This window comes from Solanum verrucosum, unplaced genomic scaffold (assembly GCF_900185275.1).
Source record: "Solanum verrucosum unplaced genomic scaffold, falcon-dt-bn FXZP01000012.1, whole genome shotgun sequence".
NCBI classification, from domain to species: Eukaryota; Viridiplantae; Streptophyta; class Magnoliopsida; order Solanales; family Solanaceae; genus Solanum; species Solanum verrucosum.
In genome coordinates this window covers 4803690-4825567 of record NW_026020063.1, presented here as the reverse complement: position 1 = coordinate 4825567, position 21878 = coordinate 4803690, and the positions used below count along the sequence as shown (strand labels likewise).

Here is a 21878-nt window from a genome sequence, read left to right as displayed (position 1 = left end):
TTTTTTTGTTAAATATCATATTACTATTTTTCTTCCTTTATCTCAACCCTAAAATTCTCAACTAAAATTTAAATTAAATTATATTCCCACTCCATCACGTTCCTTTTAATTAGCACAAGACTCACACCCAAAACAATTATAAAAACACACGCTCAGTAAAGAAAAAAGACAGACATATACAGAGATACACAAAAACACAGAGAAAAAAAAAAGATAACAAAAAGTGAGTTTTATTTTGAAAATTAAGTCAACGTTCAAGGTTTCACTCAAGGTTTCGGATTCATGGCTCTTTAAAGTTAATATTAGCTATTAACTTTGGAAATCAGTAGATCGTAGCAGTTGTTTTTGTGGTATTAATTTTCGCACCGAGGTAACTCTAAATTCTCGCATGATTTAAATAGAATACTTGTATGAAAACTCGATTCCAATAATATGAAGTTTTTTGAATCGCATATTATTATTATGTTTAAATCCAATACATCTTGATTTTCCACCTGTCCAGCAAAAGCAGAGAAAGTTTAAGACAACATGAGCGATAAAATTAAAGAGGAAATCATGAAGCAACTGACTGCAAATGTGATCAGAGTTGTCCAATACACTACCTGGTTGGCTAATGTTGTGCCAGTGCCAAAGAAAGATGGAAAGATCAGAGTTTGTGTTGATTACAGAGATTTAAACAAAGCAAGTCCAAAGGACAATTTTCCATTACCCAACATTCACATCCTGGTTGATAATTGTGCCAAACACGAGATTCAATCTTTTGTGGACTGTTACGCCGGATATCACCAAATTCTCATGGATGAAGAAGATGCAGAAAAAACTGCTTTCACCACCCCATGGGGTACATATTGTTATAGAGTCATGTCATTCGGTCTGAAGAATGCGAGAGCAACCTACATGAGAGCTATGACTACCATATTCTATGACATGATGCATAAAGAAGTGAGGTATATGTCGATGATGTCATCATTAAATCTAGAACGCAAGTCGACCATGTGCGTGATCTAAGAAAATTCTTTGAAAGATTGAGAAAGTACAACCTCAAGCTTAATCCAGCTAAATGTGCATTTGGAGTGCCATCTGGCAAACTTTTGAGTTTTATAGTTAGTCGAAGAGGTATTGAATTGGACGCCTCTAAGATAAAGTCCATTCGAGAATTGCCACCTCCAAAAACCAAAACTGAAAGTCATGAGTTTTCTGGGAAGGTTAACTATATCAACAGGTTCATTGCTCAACTCACCGCCACATGTGAGCCGATATTCAAGTTGTTGAAAAAGGATGCTGCTATCAAATGGACAAGTGAGTGTCAGGAGGCTTTTGACAAAATTAAGGAATATTTAGCAAACCCTCCGGTATTGGTGCCACCAGAACCTGATAGGCCGTTATTCTTATATCTTTCAGTGATGGATAATTCATTTGGTTGCGTTTTAGGACAACATGACATTACGGGAAAAAAAGGAACAAGCATTTATTATTTGAGCAAAAAATTCACAAGCTATGAGGCAAAGTACACTCTGTTAGAAAAGACTTGTTGTGCTTTGACTTGGGTTGCCCAAAAATTGAAACACTATCTTTTGTCCTACAAGACCTATCTTATATCTCGAATGGATCCTTTGAAATATATTTTTCAAAAATCCATGCCAACAGGTAAGTTGGCAAAATGGCAGATTTTGTTTACAGAATTTGATATTATTTATGTCACTCGCACCGCCATGAAAGCACAAGCGTTGGCCGATCATCTAGTAGAGAATCCGATTGATGACGAATACGAGCCCTAAGGACATACTTCCCTGATGAAGAAATCAACTCTATTGAGGAAGAAATTCCTGATGATGGTCACGTATGGAAATTATATTTTGATGGGGCTGTAAACAAAAATGGAGTAGGAATTGGGGCAGTTCTTATCTCACCAAACGAATGTCATTATCCTGCCATAGCACGACTTCAATTCTTTTCTACCAACAACACAACAGAATACGAAGCTTGCATCATGGGTTTGAATATGGCAATAAATTTGGATGTGCATGAGTTGGTGGTTTTGGGGGATTCCGATTTGCTCATTCGACAAGCTCGAGGCGAATGGGAGACTCGAGACATTAAACTCATGCCGTACAAAAATGTTTAGAAAACCTCATCAAAAGGTTCTAGTCCATTGAATTCAGGTACATTCCCAGGTTTCACAATGAGTTAGCTGATGCTTTGGCCACCCTAGCCTCGATGCTTCCATACCCGGGTAATACCTATATTGACCCGTAGGAAATCCAAGTCAGGGATCAACATGGTTATTGCAATATAATTGACGTAGAGCCAGATGGTGAGCCCTGGTATCACGACATTAAACGGTTTTTAAAAGCTAAAGAATATCCAATACATGCTGATAAAGATAAAAAAAAAGAACTATTAGGTGACTCGCCAATAGTTTCTTCTTGAGTGGCGATATCTTATATAAAATGACTCCAGATTTGAATCTATTGCGATGTGTGAATATTCAAGAAGCAAAAACAATTATGAATGAGGTGCATTCATGGGTTTGTGGCCCTCACATGAATGGTTATGTTCTAGCAAAAAAGATTATCCGGGCAGGGTACTATTGGTTGACCATGGAGCGAGATTGCTTTCGATTTGTACGCAGGTGCCATCAGTGCCAAATTCATAGCGACTTGATTCACTCACCCCCTTTAGAGTTGCACCCTATGTCTGCTCCGTGGCCTTTTGTGGCTTGGGGAATAGACGTCATTGGGTCGATTGAGCCGAAAGCATCTAATGGGCATCGGTTTATTTTAGTTGTCATCGACTACTTTACCAAATGGGTGGAAGTTGTCACATTCAAATCAGTCACCAAGAAAGCAGTGGTGGACTTTGTTCATTCAAACATCATATGTCGTTTTGGCATACCAAAATTCATTATTACAGACAATGCAGCGAATCTCAACAGCCACCTGATGAAGGAAGTTTGTGAGCAATTTAAAATTGTTCATCGTCATTCAACCTCTTATCAACCAAAATCAAATGGGGTTGCTGAAGCGGAAAATAAAAACATCAAGAAGATTCTTAGGAGAATGGTGCAAGGATCTAGGCAGTGGCATGAAAAACTACCATTTGCTCTCTTGGGATACCGCACGACTATTCATACGTCAGTCGGTGCAACTCCTTACTTATTGGTTTACGGAACTGAGGCTGTCATACCCGCAGAAGTTGAAATCCTTTCTCTTCGAATCATTGTCGAAGTAGAAATTGAGGACACGAAATGGGTTAAATCAAGGTTAGAACAATTAACACTGATAGACGAAAAATGGTTGACATCAATTTGCTTTGGTCAATTATATCAGCAGAAGATGGCTCAAGCTTATAACAAGAAGGTACGCCCAAGAAATTTTGAAGTCGGTCAACTTGTTGTGAAACGCATCCTTCCCCATCAAAACGAGGCCAAAGGAAAGTTTGCCCCAAATTGGCAAGGCCCTTATGTTATTAAACAAGTGCTATCAAAAGGAGCATTGCAACTGGCAGTTATGGAGGAAAAGGCAATCGACACAATTGTTAACGCAAATTCGATCAAAAGATACTACGTTTAACACTTTTTGTTATGACACTCTCATGATTGACATTCTCAAGATGATAGGATAAAAATGTATCCTCCTTTATTTTAAACACCACTTGTCTTGTGCAAAAAAAAAAAAAGAATAAGAATAAAAAAAAAAGTTTCATTGAACTACGTTCGACCTGATTCCTAAAAGGATACGTAGGCAACCCTTCATTGGGGTTCGGTCTAATCACTAAATAAAACAATAATCATGTTCTTCAATTCTCCAAGGGCTGAGACATGACATTGTGACCTACGGTGTGTTACAACAAAAATAAAAAATAAAAATAAAAAATAAAAAATGAGAGAGTCTTATGAGTGAAAACCCTCACGAGCACCATAAGATGATAGTAAGTTGAGAGAAAGAGATAAAAATGTCTTATTGGTGGAAAACCATGAAGGGCACCATTGATCAAATGATGACATTCCGTCTTGGCATGAACACACAATCAAGATAGAAGTCAGGCTATATACTGAAAGGTACAACATTGTTTCATGAGATTCGGACAATTTAGAAGGATCAAACGTCAGTCCAAATGCATGTCATGATTCATTAAGGTGGTCACGTACTTTCAGATAAGATTCTTTTCATTCCTTTTAAACATTTACTTATTTCCTTCTTCTAAAGACATAACTTTTCTTTCATAACCCTTTCATTTGTGTCATTTGTACTTGTGTTCGGTATTTTTTGAGTCTCATTCAGCATAAACTCGCGTCAAGTGAGAAAATCAAATTAAAGTAGCGAAATTGACTACAGTATTTCCAGTTGAATGTTGGGGGCATGCACAACATTGACTAGGGCTGTGAACCAATCAAAAAAATATATATATCAAAAATTCGATACCGTGTGAAAATCGATAAAGCAAAAAGTTGCTTTGGAAAGGATGAACCCCACAACGTGCACAAAATGAAAATGGGTCAAAATGTTCATAAGAAGTGTTTCAAGGGAAGATAAGGACCGTCTCTAAAGCATCTTCAAGCTATTCACGCGATCGTCAATATGATGATTCTTTCAACCAACACAGATTCAAAGTCAAACTCCACAAGATATTCGAAGTCACAAACCAACCACCATTTAGAAAAACTAACAAAATATTCTTTGTTTTAAAATAGGTACAAAGAAAAATCGTGCAAGTAATTCGCGAGAGTCAAACGCCATGAGATAAGTTCTTGCATCCCTGTCTCTCCTACAATATGCACCACAATAATAATGATAACAATAAAAAAAAAGATTATTTTTCTTAATAAAATCTGGGGCATTTTATTTTATTTTTATTTATTGTTTGTTTCATTTATGTTTGGAAAATGTACAAAAATAAAAATAAAAGAAAATAAATGATCTTAAATATAATAATAATAATAATAATAATAATAATAATAATATAAGTAAAAAAAAAACATATATATACAACCCCTATTTTTATTTTCCATGTCTTCACAGGGCACAATAACCCATGGTTGCATATAGGGCACAATAACCCCTATTTTATTTTATTTTTTTCACAGGCCACAATAATCCCTAGTTGCATATAGGGCACAATAACCCCTATTTTATTTTTCATGTCTTCACAGGGCACAATAACCCCTGGTTGCATATAGGGCACAATAACCCCTATTTTATTTTTCATGTCTTCACAGGGTACAGTAATCCCTGGTTGCATATAGGGCACAATAACCCCTATTTTATTTTTTATGTATTCACAGAGCACAATAACCCCTGGTTGCATATAGGGCACAATAACCCCTATTTTATTTTTCATGTCTTCACAGGGTACAATAATCCCTGGTTGCATATAGGGCACAATAACTCCTATTTTATTTTTTATGTCTTCACATGGTACAATAATCTCTGGTTGCATATATGGCACAATAACCCCTATTTTATTTTTTATGTATTCACATGGCACAATGACCCCTGGTTGCATATAGGGCACAATAACCCCTATTTTATTTTTCATGTCTTCACAGGGCACAATAACCACTGGTTGCATATAGAGAACAATAACCCATTTTTTTTTTCATGACTTCACAGGGCACAATAACCCCTGGTGGCATATAGGGCACAATAGCCCCTATCTTATTTTTTCATGTCTTTACAGGACTCAATAATCCCTGGTTGCGTGTATGGCACAATAGCCCCTATCTTATTTTTTATGACTTCACTGGGCGTAATAACCTCTAGTTATATTGGGCACAAATCTCCCTTTATTTTATTTTATAAAAGAATATTATTATTATGCCTAGTATAAACTTTTATAGCTTTCATCAATAACTCACAAAAAATTTCCTAGTGCATACTGGGGAAAATTTTTTGTTTTGTTTTATGCGTGTAGGTTTCTACCAAGTATACCAATTTGAAGTTCAAGAATAAAATCCTCGTTTTGATTAGAGAAACGAAGAATGTCAGATGTCAATGACATTTAGAGTCGCTTTCAACCCATGTAACGGCTCAACATATCATGAAACATCTTCTCAAGAAAACAAACATTCAAGAATATCATGCGGAAGAGCGTCAACGACTCAAGTCAAATCATAAGTTTCAGATCATAAATTCAAATATCAAGATGAAATTTCGGAATCGATGTACCTACCCAAAGAGGGTGAAGCGATAACCGAAGATTCAAAATGAAGACTCAGTACTAGTGGAGTAGATATGATCTTGTATGTTTCTCTTCTCTCCTATTGTATTTTTCCTTTTAATGTAACAGCTGGAGCTACGAACCGGAACCTCGAGAAAACCTCACTCGACTACCTAAAATTATTCTCCCGTCCCTCCCTATATATTAACTACACCTGATTCCTTATCATTAACTCTGGATAGGTAGTTTGTCTAAAGTTAGGGCGTGGTCAAACCTCTTCTCTTTTATTTATTTTCACAATTTTGGATCAATGTCTCAGTCAAAAATTAGTCACATTGTTCACGTCTTTGCATGAGAACTCTTCATGTTTTTCCAAGCAAAGAGGGGCATACTGTGAACACCTAATTTTTGACCAAAACATAAAGATTCTACACCCAATTTTAATATTTCAGCAGGGTTATATTTAAAATAAATGAAAAGAAAATAACTGAAAATTACAATAAATTATAAGCTCACTTTATGTTTAAAGTTTAATAAAGAAAGCTTTTGAATTTAACGTATTTTGTTTTAATCTTTCAACTTTTATCTAGTCTAAAAAATAATATTAGTCGTATATATCATGGAAAAGTAGAAAAAAATAATAATAAAAGATAAAAAGAAGAGTCCTAAAAATATCAAATTACCTTACCTTTATCCTACTTACCCCCAATTTCCTTAACTTATTTGCTAAAAATCCTTCTCCCATTTAGTTTATTTTATTTTTTATTCTATATTTTTTTTGTTCTTGCACGATCTTTTACACGTTTCTTTTTTTTATTATTATTTCTTTCTTTCTTTTCTCTTCGTTCTTTTTTTTTTTTTTTTATTTTATTTTATTATTTGTTTGTTAATATCATATTACTAGTTTTCTTCCTTTATCTCAACCCTAAAATTCTCAACTAAAATTTAAATTAAATCCTATTCCCACTCCATCACGTTACTTTTAATTAGCACCAAACTCACACCCAAAACTATTATAAAAACATACGCTCAATAAAGAAAAAAGAGGGACATATACACATATACACAGATATACAGAAACACAGAGAGAAAAAAAGATAACAAAAAGTGAGTTTTCTTTTGAAAATTAAGTCAGCGTTCAAGGTTTCACTCAAGGTTTCGGATTCGTGACTCTTTAAAGTTAATATTAGCTATTAACTTTGAAAATCAGTAGATCGTAGCAGTTGTTTTTGTGGTATTATTTTTCGCAGCGAGGTAACTCTAAATTCTCGCATAATGTAGTTGGAATGCTCGTACGAAATTTGATTCCAATAATATGAAGTTTTATGAGTCGCATGTTATTATTATCTACTATTGTTTGTGATGAATTTATGAATGCTTAGAAAAATGTAACCGTTTACGTTTCTTGCTTTAGAATAATATAAAAATAAAAATAAAAGATGTATCATACATTTTTTTAATTATTGTTTTATGCTCTCTAGATACAATTAATATTGAAATTGGTTTCGTGATATTTAATTTTGAATAATTAATATTTCTTGGACCTTAGTTTTCACTTAAGAAATTTTGTTGAAATTATTTGTAGACTTGTTAGATTAGGATATAAACTGAATTTTAATTGATTGGTGATTTAGAAAACCTATGTGTAATGTGTTTTAGTTTTTTTTTTAATATATTATTTTAATAATAAAAAAATAGCTTGCCTTTAGAATAAGCGTCAAGATGATTATCGCTTTAATTCGAATTATTAAGGTGTATAATTAAGAGGATACATGAATATTCATTTATAGATTTATGGTAAAAAATAAATAATGAATAATTAGGAAAACTAATTTTAAAAAATGAGAAAGCATAAGAAAAAAAAAACAGAACAAACGCAAACTGAAAGAACAATAATAAAAATAGAGCGTAACAGAAACAAAAAAAAAAATTTAAACCAAAAAAAAGTAAGAAGAATAAAAATTAAATAAAGGAACATAATGTAAAAGTGAAAAAGTATAATAATAAAAAATATAAAGAAAAGGACACAAAAAAAAAGATGATTAAAACAAAAAATAAAATAAACAATAAAAAAAAAAGGAAGAAGACGAGAAACAGAATGTCCAAAAAGAATAAACAATATAAAAATAAAGGTTAAAGTATAAAGAAACGAAAAAAAAACGTAAAAAAGAAAAATACAAAGAGACAAAATGAAAAAAAAAATTAATAAAAATATAAATTAATAAAACCAAAACGTAAAAAAGGAAAAAAAAAAAAAAGTAAATATTAAGAAGGAAAAATCTTTCTAAAAATAATCCTAATCTATTTAGAATTTCTTGCTAAAACTAATTCCAAATCACATAAAATTTTATTCCTATTTTAAATCTAACTAAAAAAAAAATACAATCCTAAAATACTCAAACTCAAAAAATCTCAATCCTACACAAATTCTAATTCCTAGCAATTAGATACCTACATATTTTCTATCCACAATAAAAAATAAATAAATACAAATACATGAAAAAGAAAAGGAGAAGAAAAGAAATTACAAGATATTTCAAGATTTGTAAATATCCACCTATTAACCTTACTTTATTATGTTTGAATAAATTTATGTGATATACATTATTTTTAATTAACGAACATATATTAATATAATATAAATAGGTTTAAAATAAATCAAATAATGAGGTAAATAACTTTTATTATTAAGCTAATAATACAACATCCAAAAATTAATTTAAGTCATATATGTAGTCAATAAAGCGATCGTGTTAGAATCACGAGACTCGAGGGGTGCCTAACACCTTCCCCTTGGTCAACAGAATTCCTTACCCGAATTTCTAATTTGCAGACCAATAAAAATAAAGAGACAAATTTCCTTTTGATTAGGGATTTAAATAATAAGGTCACTTGGAACACCTAAACTCAATTACAAGTGGCGACTCTGAATAACAAAATAATCTCTTTTCAGAATGTCACTTTAATTGGAAAAACTCTTTTTCTTTCAAAACATACTTAAATTAATTTTGTGGGAAAATAAGGGGTGTGACAATCCCAGACGTCCAGCTGGAATAAAGAGATAAAGACGGAAGCAGATGATAAGAAGATAAGATGATGAGAAGATAGAAAAAAAAATACAATGAAGATGAGATGCGGACAAAATAAAAAGATGAGATAAGAGTAAAATTATTTGTCTTGTACAAAAGTCAATAAAGTATGGTGTAAATAGTAGTGTGTCATAATGATAAGTAGTGAGTCATAATGTGTGTCATAATAAGGATGAGCATGTGTAAGGGATGGTAGAGGTGTAATTTATTAGGTGACAAGTGTTAAGGTGAATAGTACATTATTGTAGTGTAGTATGAAAATCCTTTCTATATAAAGAAAGGATATGTAACTTAAAGAAGGCAGGCAATGCCTAACGTAATAAACATTTTCTTGAAAACACTCTCTCCCCTAAGTCATAAAAATACTTAAAAGTTAATATGTAGAAATCTGAAATCCAATCAGATATTTCACATAACATGGCTAAGCAAGAGGCAAATGTATATTGTTCAAAAAATATGCGGAACTAATTTCATATATTCTTGAATATCATAAATATGCTTGAATAAATTTATGTTAGTTATTATGTATTAGAATTATTTGAATCATGATTTCTAGTTTATTAGCACACTGGAAACAGGGAGAAAACTTCTATACTATGCCATCCTAATGTTGGAAACCGGTAGGCAAGGAAGCCGTTTAGGGGAGTAAACAAAGTTGAGGCGCTGATAAGAAGGAAGTATCCGCTAAAGTACGATGCTAGTAGTGACAGAAAACATGATAAAGATAATCTAGTTCATTATGATCTAATATGAATTTAATCAATTATGAATATGATAGGAAGGAATAATTTGAAATAAAAAACCTGCATAATAAAGAACATGACTACATACATGCATGATGAAATGATAAAAAGCTACGAAACTTTAATCTTATATGTACTTAAAAATATAGAAATAATCGAATTAAGAAGAATAATATGGGAAAAAATATTTAATGATTATGAATCAGAAGATATATTAAATCAAGAATGGTATAAAAAATAGACCTACATGATTTAGACTTCGAAAGAATAGAATGATATGATTTAGAAATAAATTCAGATTAAAATGAACTACGGATATTTACAATATTGGGTAAAATCTATGGAAGATATAAAACTATTAGAACAATTAATGGAGGAAAATTTATGTATGTACCAAAGAACCGAAGATATGTTATATCTAGAATATATCATAAATAATATTAAAGAATTATTCAGATTAAAACAAATATCGGAAGAATATTACAATAAATATTATTACATATTACTATGAATTTAGCACTACCAAAAAATAATATTAAAGAGATATCAAGATTAAGACACTTAGTAAAAAGATATTATAATAAAATCTTAAAAATAAGTTACTCACCTATCATACTACCATCTACCACACTATCACTTTCATGAATTCACTAACTACCAGTTCCGCTTCGAAACTATCACTTTAATGAATCCACTAACTACCAGTTCCGCTTCGAAAAATGGTATCAGAGTTATGGATAATAAGAAACACGGTAAGAAAAATACGAGTAGAAAATTAAGAAGAAAATTAAATAAATTATATCCGGAATATACACAACTTAATATCACAAAGACTGATAACGAAAAATTAAATCAATTAATAGATAATTAATCTAAAATAGAATATAAATATATTCAATACTTAAAAATACAATGAATAACAAGAATAGCGACTATAGACAAAAACTTAATGAAATAATTATAGCAAAACGCAAGAATTAGAACATAGACAAAATAGACTTAACAATAATATATTCGTAGGAATTTGTCACAAATCTATAATGGCACAAAGAAAGACTATTTTATATCTAGAAATACAAATAAATAACTTAGAATATAAACTACAACATAATTTATAAATGAATAAAGAAGAATACGCAATAGATGAAAAAATATATGAAAATTATGACGAATTAAAAATAAATATAATATTTTCTAATCTAAGAAGAAGATATAAGAAAATAGGTGACAATATAAGTTTAATGTTAGAGAAAGAAACGATAAAACTAGAAGATAGTTTAACTGATATGATAAGAATAACAAAAGAAAATGAAGAAATAGATAGAAAAACGGAAATTGAAAAAATAAAACAACAAGCAAATAAGGAAGTACAACAATTAGAAGAAGTAAAAAATATCAAAAAATAGAACGTAGAAAAAGAGTTAGCAATATTAAAACAAATGTATGAAATAAAACAAAAAGAAAAAGAACAAAAAACGAAATTAACAAATGAGATAATTAAATTTAAAGAAAAATTGCAACTAGAAGATAAAATAGAAGAAAAAGAAGAAAATGATAATCTACCCAAAATAAGAGTTGACGAAATAAACGACAATGATCTAGAACAACATTCGGAAACAAGCGAAACATATACGAAACTTTTAGCAAACATAGATAATACAAAGAATTTAGAAATAATACAGAAGACGCAAACATGGACTAAAAACCTAGCACATCAGGAGTAAAAAACCCAAAAAAATTTAATCCAAAATATTAAAATGAAAATTATGAACAATATGATAAAGAAAAAACTACATGGGATAAAAGATTAAGTAGAAAATGGACATCTAAACCAATAATTGGACAACATGATTTTATAGATTTAGACTGTGTAGCAGATATAAATAAAACAATCCAATTATGGATAAGATATATATCAAAACAATTAATAGATAACAAGATAGTAATAGCAGAGGCACCAGGATACATAGAAAGAACACTTATAGGAACAGTAAAATTATGGCTACAAAATTTAACAAGTGAAAGTTTAACAACTTTAAGAAATAATAAAAAATTTGATGGTGGAATAGCCACTACAACCATGGAAATATTATATAAATACAAAATAGCTATAAAGAATGAATTTAGTAGTATGACAACAGAGGTAGAAGAACAAAATAAAGAAAAGATCATAAATCGGAATCTAATGACAAAATTAGCAATATGTAATATGTGTTACATAGATGAATATACATGTGTATTTAGAGAATACTATTATAAAGGAACATATAGCACAGAAGAAAGTAAAGAAATAAGAAAATTATATTTTACAAAATTACCAGAACCTTTTAATTCAAAAATAATAAAAAGTTGGAATGAAGCAGAATTAACGGACACCTTAGGAGCTAGAATGAAATTCTTATGACATTGGTTTATGGAACTATGTGAAAAACATAAAGAATAAATAAAAATGGAAAAAATATTAATAAAAAACTTAGCATGTTGCAAAAATAAAACAGCACCTCAATTTGGTTGTACGGATAGGTATTATAAAAATAGAAAGAAATATAATAAAAAATATAGATCAAAATATAAATATAAAAAACCAAGAAGAAGATACTATGTAAAAAACTACAAAACCAAAAGACCATATAGACCAAAAAGAAAACTAACGGAATGTACTTATTATAATTGTGGAAAATTAGGACATATAACTAGAGATTGTAAATTACCTAAAAATCCAAAGAAAAAACAAATATGAAAAATAATAATAGACGATGAAAAATATACACAAATAGAGTACATAGATTATGAATTAGAAAGTGAAGATAGCATATATGAAATATCAGAAAATGAAATAGATAGTAACATAGAAATAGAATCAGATAAAGAATTCTATAATAAAATAAATGACTGAAGCAGACATACAAATAATAAATAAAGAAGAACATCAAGACGAAGAATCTTTAGAACAGAAAATAATATTTGATAATAGTATATTTGAACAAATAAAAGGAAAATAATTAGACCTAAGCGTAGCAAAAATATTCGAAATACCAACAATAAAAAACTGGTTTAAACGACAAAAAGAAGAATATTATGTAGTAAGTCAAAGAGAACATATCATAGATTGCAAATACACTAAAGGAAAGGCCAAAATACCAATAATAAATAAACGAATAATAAATAAAGAAATACAAGATATTAAGGCTAAAAATCCAATTAAATATGTACATTAATTTATATGTTCTAACAACAAAACATAAAATAACAGCAAAAAATAAAATAGATAAAATAAAAATAGAAGATCCTTTTGAAAGAATAGTTACAGTCATAGATAAAAACGATTATAGTTATAATGAAATTGATATAGAAGATGATTTAGAAATAGTAAAAGAAAGACTAAGCACATCGAAAAGAATAAACAATGAGATACCCCAAATATCATCAAAAATGAGTACCTCAAGGAGAATAGATAAAACCCCACAAAAATCAATGGAAGAAGATATAAAACCACATCATTACTACGTAACGGGAATAATGGAACAACGAAAATATTTAATATTAATAGATACAGGACGAGAAGAAAACTATATTACAAGAGAATTAGTGACGAAAGATGAAATAATAACTATTGAACAATCATGCCCCGAACTACCAAAAGCATTAATGTATACCGAAGAAACAACAGAAAAAGAAATAATCATTGGAGGAGTACCGGTAGTGATAAAATTCAAAATATATCAACCAAATGAAAATATCATTTTAGGAATAAAATGACTAGAGCAAGTAAAATCATATAATCTAGAAGACAAACAGTTAACAATAAATTATGAAAATAAAAGAGTAATAATAAAAAGGGCTTTAGTATAATAAAAATATGAAAATATATATACTTGCAAAGATAATAATAGAAGGATATTACAACCGATATTATACAACAATGATAGATACGGGAGCAGAAACTAATATATGTAAATACAATTGTTTACCAGAAGATAAATGGGAAAAATTAAAAACACCGATAGTAGTAACGGGATTTAATAGTGAAGGAAGCATGATCACATATAAGACAAAAAATATAAAAGTACAAATATGGGATAAGATATTAACTATAGAAGAAATATATAACTTTGAATTAACTACAAAAGATATGCTATTAGGAATGCCATTTTTAGAAAAATTATACCCACATATAATAACAAAAACACACTGGTGATTCACGACACCGTGTAAACAAAAAATAGGAGCAAAAAGAGTAAATAATAAAAAACCAAAAACAACAGAATGGATAAAAGGAAGTGAAAAAAATTACACAAAAATTAGAAAATATAAAAGAAGAAAACCCTAAAATAGAATTAATTATATTCTCTATAGATAAAGTAAAAATAATTCAAGATAAGTTAGAATTATTATATAGTGAGGATCATTTACAAGGATGGGAAAAACATAAAACAAAAGTAAAAATTGAGCTAATTGATAATAAAAATATAATAACCCAAAAACCATTAAAGTATAGTTTTAATGATTTAACCGAATTTAAGATACATATAGATGAATTACTAGAAAAAGGAAATATACAAGAAATCAATAGTAAGCACACAAGCCTGACATTTATCGTAAATAAACATAATGAACAAAAAAGAGGAAAAAGCAGAATGGTTATTGATTATAGAAATTTAAATACAAAAACTAAAACATATAATTATCCGATATCAAATAAAATATTAAAGATAAGACAAATACAAGGATATAATTATTTTAGCAAATTTGATTGTAAATCAGGATTTTATCACTTAAAACTAGGAGAAGAATCTAAAAAACTAATAGCATTCACTGTACCACAAGGATTTTATGAATGGAATGTATTACCATTTGGATATAAAAATGCAACAGGTAGATATCAACACTTTATGGATAATTACTTTAAACAAATAGAAAATTGTGTAGTGTATATAGATGATATATTAATATATTCCAAAACACAAGATGAACATATAAGATTATTAGAAAAATTTATACAGATCATAGAATATTCGTGTATAAGTCTAAGTAAAAAGAAAGCATATATAATGAAAAATCAAATAGAATTCTTAGGAATACAAATAGATAAAAACGGAATAAAAATGCAAACACATATAGTACAAAAAATAATTAACTCAAATGAACAATTAGATACAAAAAAGAAATTACAGTCATTCTTAGTACTAGTATATCAAGTAAGAGAATACATACCAAAATTAGCAGAGAATTTAAAACCATTACAACAAAAATTAAAGAAAGATATAGAATATCAGTTTGATAAAAAAGACCAAATACAAATACAAAAGGTAAAATTATTATGTAAAAACTTACCTAAACTATACTTTCCAGATGAAAACAAAAAAATTACTTATATAATAGAATCAGATGCGAGTGAAAAAAGTTATGGAGGAATATTAAAATACAGGTATGATGACACTACGATAGAACATCATTGCAGGTATTATTCAGGAACATTTAATAATACAGAAATAAAATGGGAAATAAATAGAAAAGAATTATATTCAGTATATAAGTGTTTATTATCATTTGAACCATATATTGTATATAACAAATTTATTATAAGAACAGATAATACACAAGTAAAATGGTGGCTAACAAGAAAAATACAAGATTCGGTAACAACAAAAGAAATAAGGAGATTGGTATTAAATATATTAAATTTCACATTTACAATTGAAGTAATAAAAACTGATAAAAATGTTATTGCAGATTACTTATCAAGACAAAACTACTCAGACTGAGAACGAAAATACAATGAAAGAGATACTCAAAGGCATAATTACACTTTGTATAAAAGTGGATAGTATGGACAACGAGATACAAAAGCTAAAGATTAATGAAGATAATCTGAAGTCTAAAGCTAGTCAGTAGCATGACTATAAAAATGCGGAGCTACGTCGATCGGAAGACGGAAAAAACGCAGAGCTAAAAGGAGACGATGGGAAACTCCTTAAAACCCATAACATTTGTTTAAATATCGCTGGAGGTACAAGCAAACAAGTTAGTGATAAACAACATAAAAATGCTAACTTAAACCAGCTATTCGAAAAACCATTTACCCAAAGGACACCTAGACATATGTCCATAGAACCACAAACATCTACATACGCAGATAGTTTGTAAAACCAAAATGAGAAAAAGACATATAACTATATCACACGAACCTATATTGAAAATATCCACAAAATCCAAACCAATTTAAACCGCAACCCCAGGTCAACTACAAAAGAACCAAACCAGGATTATTTGACACAAAAATTACAAGGATATAACAAGTTAATTGCACAACCGAAAACTAACGCTAATTTAGTAAGAACATGTTACAACTACAGATTGTTAAATACCGTATACACATACGACGGAGAAGAAGTTAGTGGAATACCAGAACTACACAAAGCATTCGTCACATACAAAAGAGTTACGAAAGGAAATTTATTTTATATAAAATTCTATACAGCACCAGCAGAGATATTATACGAGGAAATAAAACCTCCAATACAGGTTATCAAGATAGGATTAACTAAAGATATGATTATACCCGAGGATATCGGACAACAAGAAGAGATATGCAAGATAGATATACCAAGTTTTAATGCCAACAAAAGGATAATTGGTATATCAACGATTATACAAGAGCTAGCAAATAACTATTTAAACGGAAATGCTATATGAAGCTACTATGCAAGAGACCAGCGAATGATTTATTCCAATTCAAGGGAGCTAAGGAAAGCAGATATGGGTGAAGTCCAAAGATGGATTTTATCACTACTTAACCCAGAAGAACGACCTACGACACGAGCACTAAATGAAGGATTTATTTCGGCAGAATTATTAACCAGATATTGCAAGATAATTGGTCACAAATACCCTGACCATATATGTTCAAAATGCAATGGAGAAGATAATATAATCCCTGTGAACACCTAATTTTTGACCAAAACATAAAGATTCTACACTCAATTTTAATATTTCAGCAGGGTTATATTTAAAATAAATGAAAAATAAATAACTGAAAATTAGAACAAATTATGGGACTTCTCTTAAACCACCAAGACAAGTCAGCCTAAAACTCAACCATTACAATAAAATGCGGAAATTTTATAATAAACTCAAATATACCCCCCAAAATCTGGTTGTCACGTGTACAAGCTAAAGTATTACAACTGATTCAAAAGAACAACACAAGTCTCATATGACATTGTTTCTAGAGTAGAACAAGATCATAAACAGGAGTAAGAAGGTCTGTTGAGTTGACAAACAGCTACCTCACAAATCTCCAAGAAGCCTCGAAAAAGAAGAGAATAACAAGTACCACAAAAATCCAGGCTCGTAACCTACAAAAATTTGTAGAAGCAAGGGGTGAGTACCAAACCACACGGTACTCAGCAAGTAAACCTCTAAACACGAGCTAAGGGGATAGAATACAAGTACTCCTTACACCCCAACCGAACCTTCACAACTACAATCTGTATAAAACCAACCCAACCTAACAATTCACAATTTACAAAGCACATAGCTCAACACAACACTCTAACAATTGCATATCCTCAACTACAACAATAGTTTCATATCCTCAACAACAACACTCTAACAATTGCATATCTTCAACAACAAGCTCAATATTCATTAGTCACAAGTTCCATAGAAAGGCACTCATAAGATCAGCAACATACAAGATCAAGTTCACCAATAATAAAGAAGTGCAATGCAATGAAATGCAATGTCAAGTATAGTGATGCATGTCTGACCTAGTGATACACACCCGCTGTCTCTCAGTCCGGGACCCATTGGGAACATATCTGTCCATACATCCATCGACAATTCATAACTCTAATCTTTAGAAAAGTTGATGATAATTCCTAGTAAGTCTGTACTGAACTAGTTCATATCTCACAGTCATATCTAAACTCATAGGCAAAAATTAATAAATCTTTCAACTACAAACCAAGGGTTTATACAAGAGGTCTTATTCCTTCACTTTTTTTAAATTCTTTCTATGACACAAAATTCTAAATATCTTGAACCCTTCAATACACCATACTCTTTCTCCTTTCGCTGACTTGCTTACCAATCTTATCTTTTGACTAACAACCCATGATATTTCTACCTTATCCTCTAAACCAAAACATTACGTAAAACCCCCCTTAGGTATAACAATTAAAAGTAATCAAATTCACTACTCAAATTACGCATAAGTACTTCCAAATGTTTTATACTCAATGCGATCAATCACTTCTTACCTTACCAATCCATACCTTGACAAAACACACTGCCACAAACCTAAACTTACCATGAAAACCTTGAATTTTGATCCCAACCGTATAACACAATCCCATTATCTATCAACATTAGCTCATACATTGATGATCTTTATGAATTCACGTATCTTAGCCTACAATTGATCGCCTCTCCATTGAACTTACCATATCCTTCGTTAAAAATTCAATTGTACAAATTACCAAACTCAAAACAATATTCATCAGGCACAAGTTCCATAGAAAGGCACTCACAAGATCAGCAACACACAAGATCAAGTTCAAGAATAATAAAGAAGTGCAATGCAATGAAATGCAATGTCAAGTATAGTGATGCATGTCTGACCTAATGATACACACCCGCTGTCTCTCAGTCCGGGACCCATGGGGGATATATCTGTCCATGCATCCATCGCAGCGCGCGATACGACCTTCGATAATAGTAACCATCGCGGCACGCGATACGTCCCTCGAAATATAGTATTCGTCGCGGCGCGCGACACGTCCTTCGAAATATAGTATCCATCGCGGCGCGCGATACGTTCCTCGAAATGGTACATCCTCTTTATTTTCTTATTCTTTCTCAATGCACATAACACTTGTCACAACCATGTCTCAGAACAATACAAATGACATGTTCACACAAATAATGAGGAGATGGCCATTTTCATAACATTGCACAATTCACAACAAGACAATCAAGATACAACATCAACAATGATTCAACAAGCCTTTCAAACAATTCTCAACACATCACACAAACAATTGATCACATTGCCTTTTATTATCCCTTTTTCATCATTAGAATTAATCAATGTGGACAAGTCAACCCATCACCAAGCCTCATTACGCTAAACACATATTACAAGGAAATATATGAATTCCATACACTTAACAAGGGTTTAGAAATCCACTTGCCTCAAATAATTGAACAATCACTCCGGGACTTGAGCCTTCCCTTTTCGTTGAGCTTCCAAATAAATGCAATCTATTCAAATATATATTCACAATAAAATTTCGAAAGTAATAACACCCACATTATTATGTGTTAGCCTTGACCTAAAAGTTCACTAGAATTTATAATCAAGTTCGTAAATCTTGATGCCAATTAACATTTCAACTATCATAATTTTCTAAGTTTCAAGTCTAGGGTTAAGTTCCAATTTTATCGAATATCATAATTCGAATGGTATGCACCTAATACCATACATCTAATATTTAATTACACATACCAACCTATCAAAACTTGAATCATAATATAATAACCAAAAAATATATAACTTAAACCGAATGCCTTAGGAACAGTAATGTGGAACTTGAATTTTTTCCTTTGACACCCTTTATTCCAACCAATAATTGGCTCATCATTCTTATTAATTTAGCACCCACCAGTTACCATTAATTTCCAAAACAAACTCACAAACCCTTTTTAACAAACATACAGTAATCCACCTCAATTTCCCATCTAACTCTTAATGAATTCAAAATATTAACCAACAGAAAAACATATCTTATATCCTAGCACTGTTTCATCCGCCAACCATAATAATTTAACCAGTACCCTCTAGTCCATAAATATATGTAAATAATATATGCATATATCTGTACTTGAAAGGAAAAATTAGCTTCACATATATGTATTTATTATATACCTCAATACTCCTTGCTTCCAAGCCGCAACTCCACGAACTTTCTTTCGTTTTCGCCGCACAGGTGAGTTCTTGCCTTCTCTTTTTCTTTTCCTAAACTATGACCCAACAATCTCAATCCTAATGATTTATTTTCCTATATAGGTCAAGTGGTATTAAATTAATTATAACTTAACCCATTAAGCATTAACTAAAATTAGTTATTTAATAATTAGCCATCAATTAATTCACTCTAGTTAAATGAATATTTAAAATTTCCAAAAATGACTTTACGGGTCATTACACTCACTTTATGTTTAAAGTTTAATAAAGAAAGCTTTTGAATTTAACGTATTTTTTTTTAATCTTTCAACTTTTATCTAGTCTAAAAAATAATAATAGTCGTATATATCATGGAAAAGTAGAAAAAAATAATAATAAAAGATAAAAAGAAGAGTCCTAAAAATTTCAAATTACCTTACCTTTATCCTAATTACCCCCAACTTCCTTAACTTATTTGCTAAAATTCCTCCTCCCATTTAGTTTATTTTAATTTTTATTCTATTTTTTTATTTTTTTTGTTCTTGCACGATCTTTTACACGTTTTTTTTTTAATTATTATTATTATTTCTTTCTTTCTTTTCTCTTCGTTCTTTTTTTTTTTTTTTTTTTTTTTTTTATTATTTGTTTGTTAATATCATATTACTATTTTTCTTCCTTTATCTCAATCCTAAAATTCTCAACTAAAATTTAAATTAAATCCTATTCCCACTCCATCACGTTCCTTTTAATTAACACCAAACTCACACCGAAAACTATTATAAAAACACACGCTCAATAAAGAAAAAAGAGGGACATATACACATATACACGGATACACAGAAACACAGAGAGAAAAAAAGATAACAAAAAAGTGAGTTTTATTTTGAAAATTAATTCAGCGTTCAAGGTTTCACTCAAGGTTTCGGATTCGTGGCTCTTTAAAGTTAATATTAGCTATTAACTTTGGAAATCAGTAGATTGTAGCAGTTGTTTTTGTAGTATTAATTTTTGCAGCGAGGTAACTCTAAATTCTCGCATAATGTAGTTGGAATGCTCGTACGAAATTTGAAACCAATAATATGAAGTTTTATGAGTCGCATGTTATTATTATCTACTATTGTTTGTGATGAATTTATGAATGCTTAGAAAAACGTAACCGTTTACGTTTCTTGCTTTAGAATAATATAAAAATAAAAATAAAAGATGTATCATACATTTTTTTAATTATTGTTTTATGCTCTTTAGATGCAATTAATATTGAAATTGGTTTCGTGATAATTAATTTTGAATAATTAATATTTCTTGGACCTTAGTTTTCACTTAAGAATATTTTGTTGAAATTATTTGTAGACTTGTTAGATTAGGATATAAACTGAATTTTAATTGATTGGTGATTTAGAAAACCTATGTGTAATGTGTTTTAGTTTTTTTTTTAATATATTATTTTAATAAAAAATAGTTTGCCTTTAGAATAAGCGTCAAGATGATTATCGCTTTAATTCGAATTATTAAGGTGTATAATTAAGAGGATACATGAATATTTATTTAGAGATTTATGGTAAAAAATAAATAATGAATAATTAGATAAACTAAATTTAAAAATGAGAAAGCATAAGAAAAAAAAAAAAAAAAAAAACAGAACAAACGCAAACTGAAAGAATAATAATAAAAATAGAGCGTAACAGAAACAAAAAAAAAAATTAAACAAAAAAAAAGTAAGAAGAATAAAAAATAAAGAAAGGAACATAATGTAAAAATGAAAAAGTATAATAATAAAAAATATAAAGAAAAGGAAACAAAAAAAAAACCAAAAAAAAAAAAGATGATTAAAACAAAAAATAAAATAAACAATAAAAAAAAAGAAATAAGAAGACGAGAAACAGAATGTCCAAAAAGAATAAAAAATATAAAAATAAAGGTTAAAGTAGAAAGAAACAC

The 21878-nt window shown here is 29.9% G+C and overlaps 1 pseudogene; it reads left to right on the top strand.

The window, feature by feature from the left end:
• Positions 1-528: 528 nt before the first annotated feature.
• The window catches only part of LOC125823524 (uncharacterized), a 31589-nt pseudogene continuing 10239 nt past the window's right edge, over positions 529-21878 (top strand).